At 43.6% G+C, this 13,871-nt stretch overlaps 1 pseudogene; it reads right to left on the bottom strand.

Annotated features, from left to right (window-relative positions):
• Positions 1 to 6,407: 6,407 nt before the first annotated feature.
• On the bottom strand, positions 6,408 to 9,646 carry LOC139475241 (patched domain-containing protein 3-like; annotated as a pseudogene).
• Between the last annotated feature and the right edge of the window lie 4,225 nt (positions 9,647 to 13,871).

The raw sequence follows: 13,871 nt of genomic DNA, 5'->3' as shown, positions 1-13,871 counted from the left end.
GATCAATTAGATATGTTTAAATCAGTCAAGTTTGCAACAATAGATGAATAAGTTGATACATTTGGATCGCAGTTACCGATTAACAACTTAAGACATAGAGACAGGGAGGAGATATATAACCAAACCTATGGTCCTGTTGAGACAGTTGACAGTTATAACGTTGGATTAAATGACAGTAACTAATTTGAACATTCCCCAGTAATATAATAAAATACATCATAACTCATAACAGTCCGAGAGACAGCTTCCAGCCATATACTAGTATTGAAGGGACAATCGGTTTTGACAGTTTAAAAATAAACTCACCTTAAGGTGCTTGGCAAGTCAAAACTGACCTCCCTGAATATGTTTTTTAGGTTTGACAGCAACTATGCTTGTGGATTTCAGAGATAGACATGATTTGTTAGCTAGATATTATTACAATAAGCGAAAATGTCTTAAAAGTCCACAGTTTGTTTAATAGTACAAAAAGTGTGTTATAGATCAATCAACGTTTTCTTTTATTGAACACAATATTTGCACTATATTGCTGTAAGCTGTAAATAATCTAGCCTCCCCATGTACGTAACTTACATATATTAATGTATGACCAGAACAGCAAATAAAGTTCTGGTAGATAGGTACCTCGGAGATTTAACGTGCGCTTTCCAACTTAAGCCTATCTCGCACACGGGGAAGCACTTATACTATTAGGGTAAAAAAGCGTAATGAATAAATAAAGAAGTGCACCCCCCCAAAAAATATAAGTTTACAGCCTATTCTAATAAAGTTAAGGGGGTTGGGGATTGGCTGGGTGGGAGTGGGTGATAAAAGAATATTCAATGATATGGAAAAGTTTGGCCTGGGGGTGGGGGGGCAAGCGTGGGAAGGCAAGGCGTCGGCTGGCGAGCGTGTGTGGCTAGAAGTCTAGCGGCGGTATCCTTGTAGTAGACTCCTGGCAAGGAGGGCGGCGGTATTGGCGACGAAGTGGTTTGAGGTCGGTACACCACTATTCTGGAAGAAGTGGTACAAGTCTGTGTAGTTTGTGATGTCGTACTCGATGTCCTGTCCCCCCTTCTTGTGCACCATGACGAAAGGGACTCCTTGTTTGGCGTTGAGATGTTCCATTGAGGTGTTGATCTGGTCAACCTTGAGATCCGGCCGGGCCTTGTAGTGGTTGATAGGAATGTCTGACTTTTCCACTGGTAAATAAAGTTCTTTGGTATGACCTCTTTTATCCCTGCTGACGTTATCCCAATGTTCAATTTCAGTCTGCCTCACCAAGCATAAGAAAGCATTGTACATGTTCTGATAAACCACACTGATGCAATTAAGCAAATGAATATATGCTGTGGGCAAATATCTTTGTTTTAGTCTGTTTTCAGTCGTACAAATGGGTATCTCATATCTCGCACGTTAAAAGGAAGCCAGAAGCTGGAATGTAAACAATAAACTTGTTTCCGTCCAGTTGCGCACGCACCTCCCTATGACATGTCACAAATCTCTCAGCGCGCCTCTGAGCTGGTCGCTCGAGAAGGACTTTCGCGATAGACTGCTAGTTTGTATTCTACTAGTACTTATCGTGTGTCTACAGTTGTTGTTCTAATACAGTAATAATGATAATGTGTCTTACCTGTAGACTCCTGGAATGTAATCCTTGGTAATCCATTGTTTGTGTTCAACATGTTTTTCACGGTTTGACTTGATTATACACGTGGCAACATGTCGGGCTTTTCTAGATCCTCACAAGTATTGTCCTTCCTGCATAATTAAGGACGGATTTTCAACGTGTTCGTGGGATCAAAGTTGTAAAGAATGTGATCACTTTAATATAATTTAATTGGTATGTTCGTGCGTTGGCGAAGCGGGCTACTGACAAGCGCTACAAGCTGAGTAGGTCATCGGGTGGATCCCTGGACTCTGCAGCCTCTACATCTGGCCCTGGGGATGGCGCGTCGGCCACACCCAAGAAATCAGTTAATAAAGACCCGCTCCAGTCAACTTATGTTTTCGACAAGACACGTGACCGTTCGCCTGCTGATGATAATACCCGCACGACTGATCTTCGTCAATCGGTTGATTGTGAGCGTCACTCAGTCACCCCCGTTACGACAGGACCGGCTCGTGACGAGGACCATGAGGGGACTATGGTCTCCAGTCGGTCCATCTCTCGTCCTACCAACGACGATAGGGACGTCGTGCAGGTCGACAGTGAACACAGATCCCACTCTACAAGTCGTTCCCGCCCCGGGACGACATGTCGAGAGACAGTAAACAACACGAGGACGTTCGTCGCCTTCGAGGTCGTCGGGAGTTCGATTCGGACGATAACTACGATGGGGATCGTAGTACTTCTACAGTTAAAGGTCTTAGCCCTCGTCCCCATGGGGACGTGCGACGCTCTCAAAGAGAGCTTTTGGGAGATCAGCGTCGTAGAGATAATGATCGATCGTCACCCTCGCCTCACTTTCATATCGACCCGGCTTTGATTGGCCAGATCACGGCGGCGGAACTCGCCTTGACGGCGTCTACCGAGAAGGGTGCGACTACGTCGGAGGTCCATGGACCATCGACCTGTATACCGGTTCCTTCATCTTCGCCTACACAATCGACGTCGAAGATGGATTGTGACGACAGCGTCGTAGAGATAATGACCGATCGACACCCTCGTCTCACTTTCATATCGACCCGGCTTTGATCACGACGGCGTCGACCAAGAAGGATTCGACTACGTCGGAGGTCCATGGACCTTCGACCAGTACACCAGTACCTTCATCTACATCTACACAATCGACGTCGACGATGTGTTGTGACGACAGCCTGGCTATGGCTTGGCTATCTCACTTTTCTACCTGAGTTATCAAAAGATGATGACAAACCAACGTGTGCTGGCTTTAAGGTTTGAGATACGCCGCAGTCTCTTCAGTCTTCTCCTCCCAATGTCTTCAGAGCCATGGCTCACGATATGGACCAGAACTTGCGTCTGCTCTGCCGGGGCAGAGTTTCAGCAAACCACCTGTTCGATCGCGTTACCCGATCTATGGCATGCCGTTTTCGTCACCCATGAGTAGGGACTTTGATTGGGGGCTACTCTTCAAGAAACCAGCGCCCGCCAAGATTCTTGTAGTAGACAGGCATTGGGGATCCATGGACACTGCTGTTCGTCACCAGCTACAACCGCTTGCTATGCTGTCGACAGCGAGCCAGCCGGGGAGGTAGTGAGGTCCCTTCCCCCGCAGTCACCGTCGTCGGAGTCTACTACCTTTAGACGAGCCACCGGGGGAAGACTTTATCACACGGATCATGAAGACGATCGTAGAATGGCTCCATCGGCAGGCGATCAGGGTCGCCTTCTACCTAGACGAGCCGTCTCCTACGGGCGACAGGCTCAGTAAAAATACCGGAATTGCAGAAAATTCTACGTGCCTTCATGGTTGAAGATGAGTCACATTAACCGACTGCCGGCCTGAGACCTTGATATCGTTCTGCGCTATCTGTCTAGTTAGACTTACAAGCCTCTCGATCAGGTCGCATTCGACGTTGTCTCAGAAAAGCCAAGTTCGTGTGCTTCGTATTTACCTGCAGCAATCTGAATGGCGATGACAACATTTTCGACGGCTGTTCATACCGCTCTCATCCAATGCAAAGAAAGAGATTACACGTAATACTCTCTCCTTTTGGTTGAGAGCGGTCATTCTCAGAGCTTACGAGGCGCAAGGACTCGCACCTCCCACCTCTCATCTGCACGAAGATAACAGATAACAGGTTACAATAAAAACTGTTTGTGAATGTACGCATTCTTATGGTTTTTGTTGCATGCAGTACTTCTGCTGTTTTATTATGGTTATTCGGTGTATGCATCGTCTTCCCATACTTTATAGTACTGCTCGTATTTTTTAGTTACCTTCTATACTGCGAGTTGCTCTGTAACTGAATTATGCGCCGACCACACTTCGATCGCAATTCAGCTGACGTGTGCAGTTGTCTTGTCGCATCGATAATTAGTTGTGTGTCGAAGAGCATTAACCATGTCTTTGTGTACCTCGGATACGACGAGTCGTTTTGTAACTACATTATAAGTCGACCACACTTCAATCGCAATTCAGCTGACGTGTGCAGTTGTGTTGTCGCATCGATAATTAGTTGTGTGTCGAAGAGCATTAACCATGTCTTCGTTACCTCGGATACGACGAGTCGTTCTGTAACTACATTATAAGTCGACCACACTTCGATCGCAATTCAACTGACGTGTGCAGTTGTCTTGTCGCATCAATCCTTACTTGTTGGTCAAAGAGCATTAAACATGCTGTTTTAGTTACCTTGTATACTGCGAGTTGCTCTGTAACTAAACTATACGTCGACCACTTCGATCGCAGTTCAACTGACGTGTGCAGTTGTCCTGTCGCATCGATAATTAGTTGTGTGTCGATGAGCATTAAACATGCTGTTTTAGTTACCTTGTATACTGCGAGTTGCTCTGTAACTAAACTATACGTCAACCACTTCGATCGCAGTTCAACTGACGCGTGCAGTTGTCCTGTCGCATCGATAATTAGTTGTGTGTCGATGAGCATTAAACATGCTGTTTTAGTTACCTTGTATACTGCGAGTTGCTCTGAAAGAGGTCACTTCCTGATTACTTTCCCGACCCTCCTTCCTGTGTTCCGTCGAATTCTACCCAATTGTACGACTGAAAACAGACTAAAACATGGGTTTTTCAGATTAAAAACGATGTTTTATTGGTCTGTTTTCGCTCGTACGTTCCCACCCAGCCATCCCCACTGGGAAGTAATCCAGTCCAGTCCTGCTTGATGGCTTATTCTTCGAGATTTGTGGCATGTCATAGGGAGGTGCGTGCGCAACCGGACGGAAACAAGTTTATTGTTTACATTCCAGCTTCTGGCTTCCTTTTAACGTGCGACTAGAGGTATGAGATACCCAATTGTACGACTGAAAACAGACCAATAAAACATCGTTTTTAATCTGAAAAACCCATATTTCATATATGGACGGTGTGCCCTTATATCTATATTTACTCCGTGCACAGTTTCTTAATGTGGCTAGTATACATTGACAGAAATTTTATTTCCATTTTCAAATTTTGAAATTTTGGAGATTGGTACAGGTATATCAATGCCTTTCAAGTCAAGTTAATGTTCATACTCATTATATTTCTTAACTCATTCTGGATGATTTTTTCTATCTACTGGATGTAAGGCAGCAAGTATGGACCACATGAACCATTTTTTATCATCATTTTGGATATTTAAAATGGCTTTCTTGTTGGCCAGATACTCAGGCAGAGGGATGTAGGAACTTGCTGCCAAGGGTGCATATTCAGCTGTGTTCACTTCAACATGAACAATATGGTCTAGTAACCACCCACTCCCTTCTGCCTGAAATTCCTGTGTGGATGTATATAATTTCTGATAAGCCTCTGCTAAATGTTACTCAATTTCAGAAAATTGTGTGGCCCAAAAGTTGATGGTTCTGACAATGGGCTCTGCTAAAATGCTTTCATTGTTTTCATTGTATTTTATCAATTTGAGTTTCAATGTGAGAAACCATTTCATACCTTTCTTTTTTAACAGAAAATCATGTAATAATGATGTAATGTTTGTCTGTTCATCTGCGAGAAACTGGAGAATGTTCACACCGTTTGCTTCATTTGGGGTTAATTCTGTGGTTGACACACTACCCTCAAGAGCTGACCTCTGACCTCCCCCAATCTGGCTCCCCCAATCAGAGGTCGCCGACAATGGAGACATACAGCTACAAATGTCCATGGTTATCTCCTCCATATAGTTATGAGTATAGTATTATGTCAAATAATCACAGGCCAAGTAGGCAACCAGTCTGTAAATATATATTGAACTGTTTGATTTCATATAACAACAAAATTTGTTTATACATATGTATATCATTGTCGAAAATACATGTACTAAAATATTTTATTTTTTTGTGTATATAATTCTTAATTTATTTTTTGTTGACTATTGTTTTGCGACGTACACGTTACTCTGTATGGTGTTGGATACATTTTTGGTACACACTAGGACAAATACATGCAATATTATGTAAAGCACCATCGCAGCTGTCTTTCAAGAATTGTTTATGTAAATAATTCTTGTTTTATATTTGGCAGTTTGTCTATCATACCTTTATCACTTCAAATGCATTTCGAAGAACCCATAACTTTTCAAAGCATATTCACCAAGGTTATTTATTTTTGCTACTTTATAGGATTATAGGAACACAGAAAGACGTTAATAACTATCTTGATAGATCATACTGGGTCAGATAAATGACGTCAACCTCCCTCAAATTGACTTGTTTGTTATAGATATCGTACACTCACAGTAGAGGGCAGTTTCATTCTAAACCTCTTCATGGTGTTGCTGATTTAGAAGACCACTTCTAACCTGGAATCACGACGTCACTGGCCCATGGATGGAGAGTATCACAGGGGAAAGGAACACAGCATGGAGCATGCCGACAGGATCTATGTAAACTTGATCTTAAAGAAGGAGTTGAAGATGTAGGACTTTGAGAACACCAGCACAAGAATGCCCAGAAAGGATGACATTCCACCATTCAAAATTGGACCAGCTGCATGGACAATGGCAGATTCAGTTTTTGCTTTCCTGTTTCTTCCTTCTCCAATCATATAGGCAGAGCACACGTGCACACTGAAGTCCACCGAGAAGCCGACAGACATGATGAGATGGATCATTGTCACTGTATAAAGGAACCCGAAGATACCAACGAGGATAGAAACGATGTTCAGGACGACAAGGAAATCCAGAAGAGGATGAGGAAGGAAGATGCAGGTGACCACAGTCATGACGACTAGTGCCACGCCCACAGTTTGTAGTGTACTGGGTAGGATAGCAACATACTGCTCAAAGAAAATATAGGCTGGGTGGAAGGTGTAGACAGAGAGAGGTGAGTTGTCAGCCAGAGCTCTCATTCGAACCATAACATCAGCTTGGACATTGGAGTCCTTGATTTTAGTTGAGAAAAGGTAGCACCTAGAGTAAGCTGCAAGGAATGTTTTCAGTCCCGACACAAAGGCTGGCGAGCTGCTGCCATCGTAACTTGAATCGTTCCTGTAGCTGTGTAACCAGCAGATGAGGGAGTCACTACTGTCGGACTTTGCATTCTGCATTAGCGAATCAATGTTATTAAAGTTTGTGCATTGGTGTAGTCCGTTGTCGACCCAAAGACAAATGGGATTGGGAATGCACCTGAGAAGTATGTGTCATACGTTTCACTGTATGAGTAAAAGTAAAGAGGTTGAGAAAACAAGATTCTTCAGAATCAACCCTTCCTTAAAGTTGATTGTTCCCCAAATGGAAACACCTAGGTAAACAATATATAAAAAAATAACAACTATTTTCCCCCACATATTCAGCAACATTCGTGAAAGTACTTCCGGGGCGGTGTCTCAAAGAATCGTTTCTCCTGACCCCTCTCTGTTGGTGGTGAGGCTCCACAGCAGTACACTCACTGCAGGTGAAGGCACCATCTTTCCTGCGTTCGTCTCGGGATTTGGTTTTGAGGCAGGTCATGCAGTGTTTGTTACTGTCAACCCGACGGCCATGGATGGCGAGGCAGGGGGAGAAGAGGAGGCACTGGTACAGGTAGCAGAAGATGACGGCCACTCCTGTGAATGAGAAGAATATAGGTACAATGAATATACACGCTATATGAGTTATTAAAGGAACACGAAATAGACCAGTTGGTGAGGTGAAATGGGGTTTTACGTTAGCTTAAAGACTGTTTCACTTACACAGCCATTTTTGTATCCCCTTATTTCCCAGCGCCATTCTTATGTCCAAGCGGAGGCTCTATCCACAAGACCAGGGAGGCGGTAAAAGTTTTTTTTATGTGCAACTGGCCAGCAAAAGAACCGGGATTCGAACCCACAAATTTTGGTGTGCCCAACGGATGCAACTCTGCACAGCGAATCTCGGGGCTTTAGATGACTGGGCCACCCATGCCCCCTATAGAGATAACAATAGTACTGATTATATAAAGTACTGATTTACCGGACAACATTGAGACAAAAGCAGGGAATGATGTCATTCTGAAAATTTGAATTGATGGTAATTGACATCTTAATTGAAGCCAGGTAGGTGTAACACAGAAGTTCCTCACACTGAGAAACACAGAGGACACGCCAGTTAAGAAGGCCAGGAGATCAGTGAGAGACGTGATGGTGATACCGATACCCGCTGAGGCAAAGGTCATTCCCATCCTTCTCCGCGACGGACTTGTCTCGGTGAGGGTAGGTCTCCACCCAGCTGGACATCAACAGGAACATGTCATCCACACTGATACCTTCATCAACAAGAGGATTTGAGTAATGACCTGTGTATGAACAATGGGAGTTTAAGTGTATTAAAATAAATCCAATATATTAAAATATTTATTTCGCTCGAATAAAATAACAATTCATATCGGAACTAATTTCACTTTGATTGAATGATTCTATTAATCAGCTAACATTTTCGTGCATGACTCGTGAAGACATCAACTGTCTTGCCAGTCGGTGAGATATATATGTTAACTGACGAAGAACAAATATCTCCATATCCAAGGACAGTCTGTTGCAAATTCTGCTTGATAATGATATTAAGGATTATTAAACCATCTTGTGCTATGTCACTTAAGGGGTTTGCATATTATGCCCGTTTTGGTGTAGTCCAAAACATACCTATGACTAAGAATGGTGTCACACCAACGATGTTGACGAACTTGACACCACAAAGGCTGACAAGTCCAAATGAAGACAATATGCCAAATCCAGCAGCAAGATCGCCAGCCCATGATGCCCACGTCCTCGATGACACCACATCGCCGCCGGCGACGACAGTGGCATACGTGATCATCAGCTTGAACGTTATAGAGAAGAACACAATGTCTCCGTTTGTGTTTTTGTTCAGCTCTGTGTCCAGCAAATGGGAGGCAGCATAGTTTATCCTTGTAGATGTTGTGTTTAAACTTGCTACTCTCTTCAGGAACGCTTCTTCCCACACGCTTGCTTTTGCTTTGTTAACCGCTGAGTCCATTCGTAAATTAAACGTAATACTCAGGTACTTTGAAGACACCAGTTTTCCACCTGTCGAATGAACCTGTCCAAGAAATGCTGATATTTCTATGTTATTCCAGTTTGGGTAGGTGATTCCACCAGACAGATAAGCTTTATATACAGCATCTGTTGTGAGAAACTCTCCTGAAACATGGCAACTACCGTCCTGCCGAGCACAGATATTCGCTGTAAGTAAACACTACATTGTCATAGATTGCCTTAATACTTTTGATTTCATTTATTTGGGTTCGTATTTCTTCAAAAGTAGCATTAGTGAACACGTTTCCACCTGCCGTGCTGCTTATTAACAATCGGCCATACATGCCGAGATCTGACAGTGCATATCCGCGGTAGTTGCTTCCTGTGGCGTCTGGGAACGTGGCCTGGTACTGAACTCTGTCATGTGATGCTCTGCTGTTAATGGGCATGTACAGTGTTTCTGTGACTCGCCACAATGACAGATCCGATAATGAGAGCCACAAGATACGTTCCGATAAAAGGACCAATCTTTTTGAAAATCCTCTGGAAGAATCCGGACACAGTCTCAAAGCAGGCGTTTACAGAACAAGACATATTGGTAGTAATCGCTTGGAAGTATCTGGAACAAATAACAACGAAACATTCGGATATACCAATAGTATCATACGTAGAATACCGCAGGTGCATTGTAAATTAACACAGACGCATGGCATATTAGTCTAATACTGCAGGAGACATATTTGAATGTAGCCTCAAGTCGGTGCTCTGTCTATCAGCAGCTGGATTGTTCATTATTGGTTTATTGTCGTGCATCAGAGTACCGGCCGTTTGTCGTTTCTAAATGTCGTAAACTTGCTGTCATGAAAAGTGATTGACAATGTGTTGCGGCACTCCAGCAATATTCCAGCTATATGACGGCGGTCTGCACATAATCGAGTCTGGACCAGACAATCCAGTGTTTGACATGATGAGCATCGATCGAAGCAATTGGGATACGATGACATGCATCAACCAAGTCAGTGAGCCTGACCACCCGATCCCATGAGATCCCTTTTATGGCAAGCATGTGCTGCTGAAGACCTATTCTACCCGGCATATCTTCACAGTCCAGATTGCCAATTGGTAATGATATTGGTACTGATTCTGGTGTTCCCCTGTCGTGATATGGAATATTGCTAAGAACTGTGAACTCAGAGTTAATATTAATGGGCGGTTGTAACGTTAATCCGGGTTACAATTTGTCTCCAGCACATTATGCTTGTTGTAAGAGGGGACTAAATGGAGTGGTCAGGCTAGGTGGCTTGGTCGACAGCGTGTCGTCGATCCCCACATGGACTGTTGCTCATAATACCAATCACTGGACTGTCTGATCTAGAATCAAGTATTTACTGGAATATTCGTGAGTACCGCGTTAAACAATGTCAACGCAGCTGTGTGCGTGAAGGATCCACAGTACAGTTATTCTACTTTACATTAAGAGAGGGGCTAAACTCATGAAATATGTTACGTGTAGCTGAGTTACACAAGCAGTTAAATATTTATACCTTCTTTAAATCATTTCTGTTCACTACTTCTTATGCAAATAAGGATTAATGTCGACGATGTTGAGCGACCCCTACGATGAGGATCAGGGTTGAGGTGAGGGGTGGGTCACCAAAAATATGGATGTCTCTAGAGGAGGGTTATAAAACACATACACATAATTAAGGAGAACCATGGTAACATGGACATTTTTTAATAAAAAATAAAGTGCTTTTGCATTTTGTTATTTTTTTCAGGAAGGGTCATGAATAAACTGCACAAGGACATGGTGTGCGTCACCCAAAATATGACATGCAAAATATGACAGTAGTGCAGCAAAAACCTCTGACCCACCCACACGTGAAAAATGGCCTGCCCCTTATTCGCCCTGATATTCCCTGGACAGGTAACGCGGATTTGTTCATTAGAAGAAAGGTCTTTAGCAACCCATGCTTGCCGTAAAAGGCGACCATGTTTGCCGTAGGAGGCGACCAACGGGATCGGGTGGTCGGGCTCGCTGACTTGGTTGATGCATGTCATCTATCTGAATGGATTGATGCTCGTGATATTAATCATTGGATTGTCTGGTCTAGACTCGATTATTTACAGACCGCCGTCATGTAGCCGGAATATTGCTGAGTGCGGCGGTAAACAAAAAAACAACCAACCAAAACCAATCATTAGAAGATCGTTGTTAAGCTGCAGCTATCTGCTGAAATTAATTTACGTCTTGTAACCAACGAAGCGACTCGTGCGCTATAATGATTTGACCCACATCCATGCCCACACGTGCGTGATATTGACTTGCCACGTGATTGATTGATTCAAGATTGGTTCATCCGTGTGAGACAGACATGCTATTGTAGTGTTGTACTTGTTGGAATATACTGAATAGGAATGCACAGATATGGATGTTTTTGAAACGATACCATATGAAGGGTTAAATGATTCCTCCACAAAACAGATAGTCCTACCTGTTTGACAGTATATGCTTTTGAAAAACTGCTAATGTTACATAATGAGTGGGAATGATGAGAGAAATCGCGTTTTCTATCAATGAGTGAAATGAATACATTTTGACACACTAGGGTCAATACTGGTCAGGTCTAAGTAGTACAACTGAGTGGTTAACCCTCCTCATTCTTACCATGCGTGTCGGCCGGTTGAAAGTAAATCCAGTCTATCTTCGCCTCCACAGGGGGCTTGCCCTCATCTGGCCTACACCTTATATCGCCTACACCTCATATGGCCTTCACTAAATACAAATGGTTACTTCCACATCCCTGTTGTGTAGAATGGTAATGTCCATTAACCCATTAATGATTTCATTCATTAATATAAATTAATGACCTGAGTACATGGGCCTTTTAACTAATCCGATGTTTTCATAGTGGTATCTGATCCTTGAGTTTGTTTTGACTGTTTATACAGGATTACTGTTATAATCCACTTTGATCATTTAACAGGTCTACAAATTTCTGTAAGTGTATATATATATATACCTTAGTAAGTGCTATTGTTTCTCTTACTTTGATCAACGAAATAGCTTTCACATTGTTAACAGGATCACCTCATCTCCAATTTAGGAATAGGCATATATGTTAGTTTTAAGGTTTGTGCCTCAGTCTGAAAATGGCACATCTTCAAAGATTTGAGTTCGTCACTTCAGAGAGAGGTGGTCAGCAAGTACTACATGCTGGTACCGGTACAGGCTGAATGTCAAGCAGCAACTTGCTGTTCACTGGAAGTGTATCACCATTGGCTGCAATGGCAAATGCAGCACCATTGGCGACCACATTACATCAACCAAGCCTCACAGTCATCCTCCTACCGAGAATGTAGAACTTTTCCGCATCGTCGCCAGAATATAGGTGCAAGTGAAGACAGACATCATCCCTGTTCAGCGGATCTACAACGCCGAACTCGACCGAGCTGATGAAGATGTTGCTGCCACGATGCCGTCCTTTGCCAGTGTCCAGGCTGCTCTCTACCGACACCGCTCCAAGTCCATCCCACCTCTCCAAAACTCCTGAGCCGCTGTCGACCTTCAAGAACCCTGGACCAAGACTGAAGATGGAAGAGACTTCCTGTGCATGGATGATGGTGCTGATGATAGACTGTTAGTGTTTGCGACAACTGAGATGTTGGAGATCCTTAGTGAGCAGGACACTATTTTCATGGATGGGACATTCTTCGTGTGCCCTAGCTTGTGGCTGCAGGTGTACACTATCCACAGCCTTGTTGATGGCAAGATGTTCCCAGTCGCCTTTTCCCTACTCCCAAACAAGACCAAGCAGACCTATGTCCGACTGTCCACCTTGCTGAAGGATGTTGTTGGCACAAGGACTGGTGTAGACCTCTCTCCAGACATCATAGACAGACTACGAAGCAGCTGTCATCAGTGCCATCAGCGATATCTTCCCAGCAAGTTCCGTCAGGGGATGTTTTTTCAACTACGCCCAGGCTCTGTGGAGACAAGTTGTGGACAGAGGCCTTGCCCGAGACTACACCGACAACCCAGCAGTGCAGACCCACATCAGAAGAGCTGCAGCGTTGCCGCTTCTACCCCTAACTGAAGTCCAAGATGCCTGGATTGAAGTGATGGAGCAAGGACCAGATGGGCAGCAGATCACCAGGTTCAACGACTACGTCACCAGCACATGGGTGGACTTCAAAGCTACGTTCCCTCGAGCCCTGTCGAATCAACACAAGAACACCAGTCCATGCTCCAACAACCATCTTGAAGGTTTCCACAACGGCCTGAAGAAGAGAATCTCGAGAGCCCATCCTGACATCTTCCAGTTTGTCAAAGAACTCAAGAAGATCGAGACAGGAGATAGACGGTCAAGAAGGCAGATTGGACTGGGTGGTGCCATGAGACCTTGTGCTCGTGTTGACAGAGACTGAGATGCAAGGATAGAGAGACTGAAGCAGCAGCTTGCTGCTGGCAGAAGATCAGTGATCCAGTTTCTGGATGCAGTTGGACATTTCATCAAATTACAGTAATTTTGCAAGTAATGATGCAGTGCTAATGTTATAAAACATGAAGATGATGGATATAAATGTACAGTGCTATGATAATACATGTGTATTTATGATATTTGATGTGAAAACATTTGAGTTGTGAAGATGATCTCATATCCAAAATGAAATTACAGTATCAAAAGTCATTTTCATTCTTTGTTATCTTGTTGGAGGAGTTCATTTTACTTAAGGGATAAGGGTACAAGCGTGATGTGCACTCATCCATAAATTTGTTTTGATAGTAGTGAAGGCCAAATGAGGACAGGCCCCACAG

This window comes from Haliotis cracherodii, unplaced genomic scaffold (genome assembly GCF_022045235.1).
Source record: "Haliotis cracherodii isolate W230 unplaced genomic scaffold, xgHalCrac1.p SCAF_3, whole genome shotgun sequence".
NCBI classification, from domain to species: domain Eukaryota; kingdom Metazoa; phylum Mollusca; class Gastropoda; order Lepetellida; family Haliotidae; genus Haliotis; species Haliotis cracherodii.
Note: the sequence above shows the minus strand (reverse complement) of the source record. Positions and strands in the feature narration are given on the sequence as shown.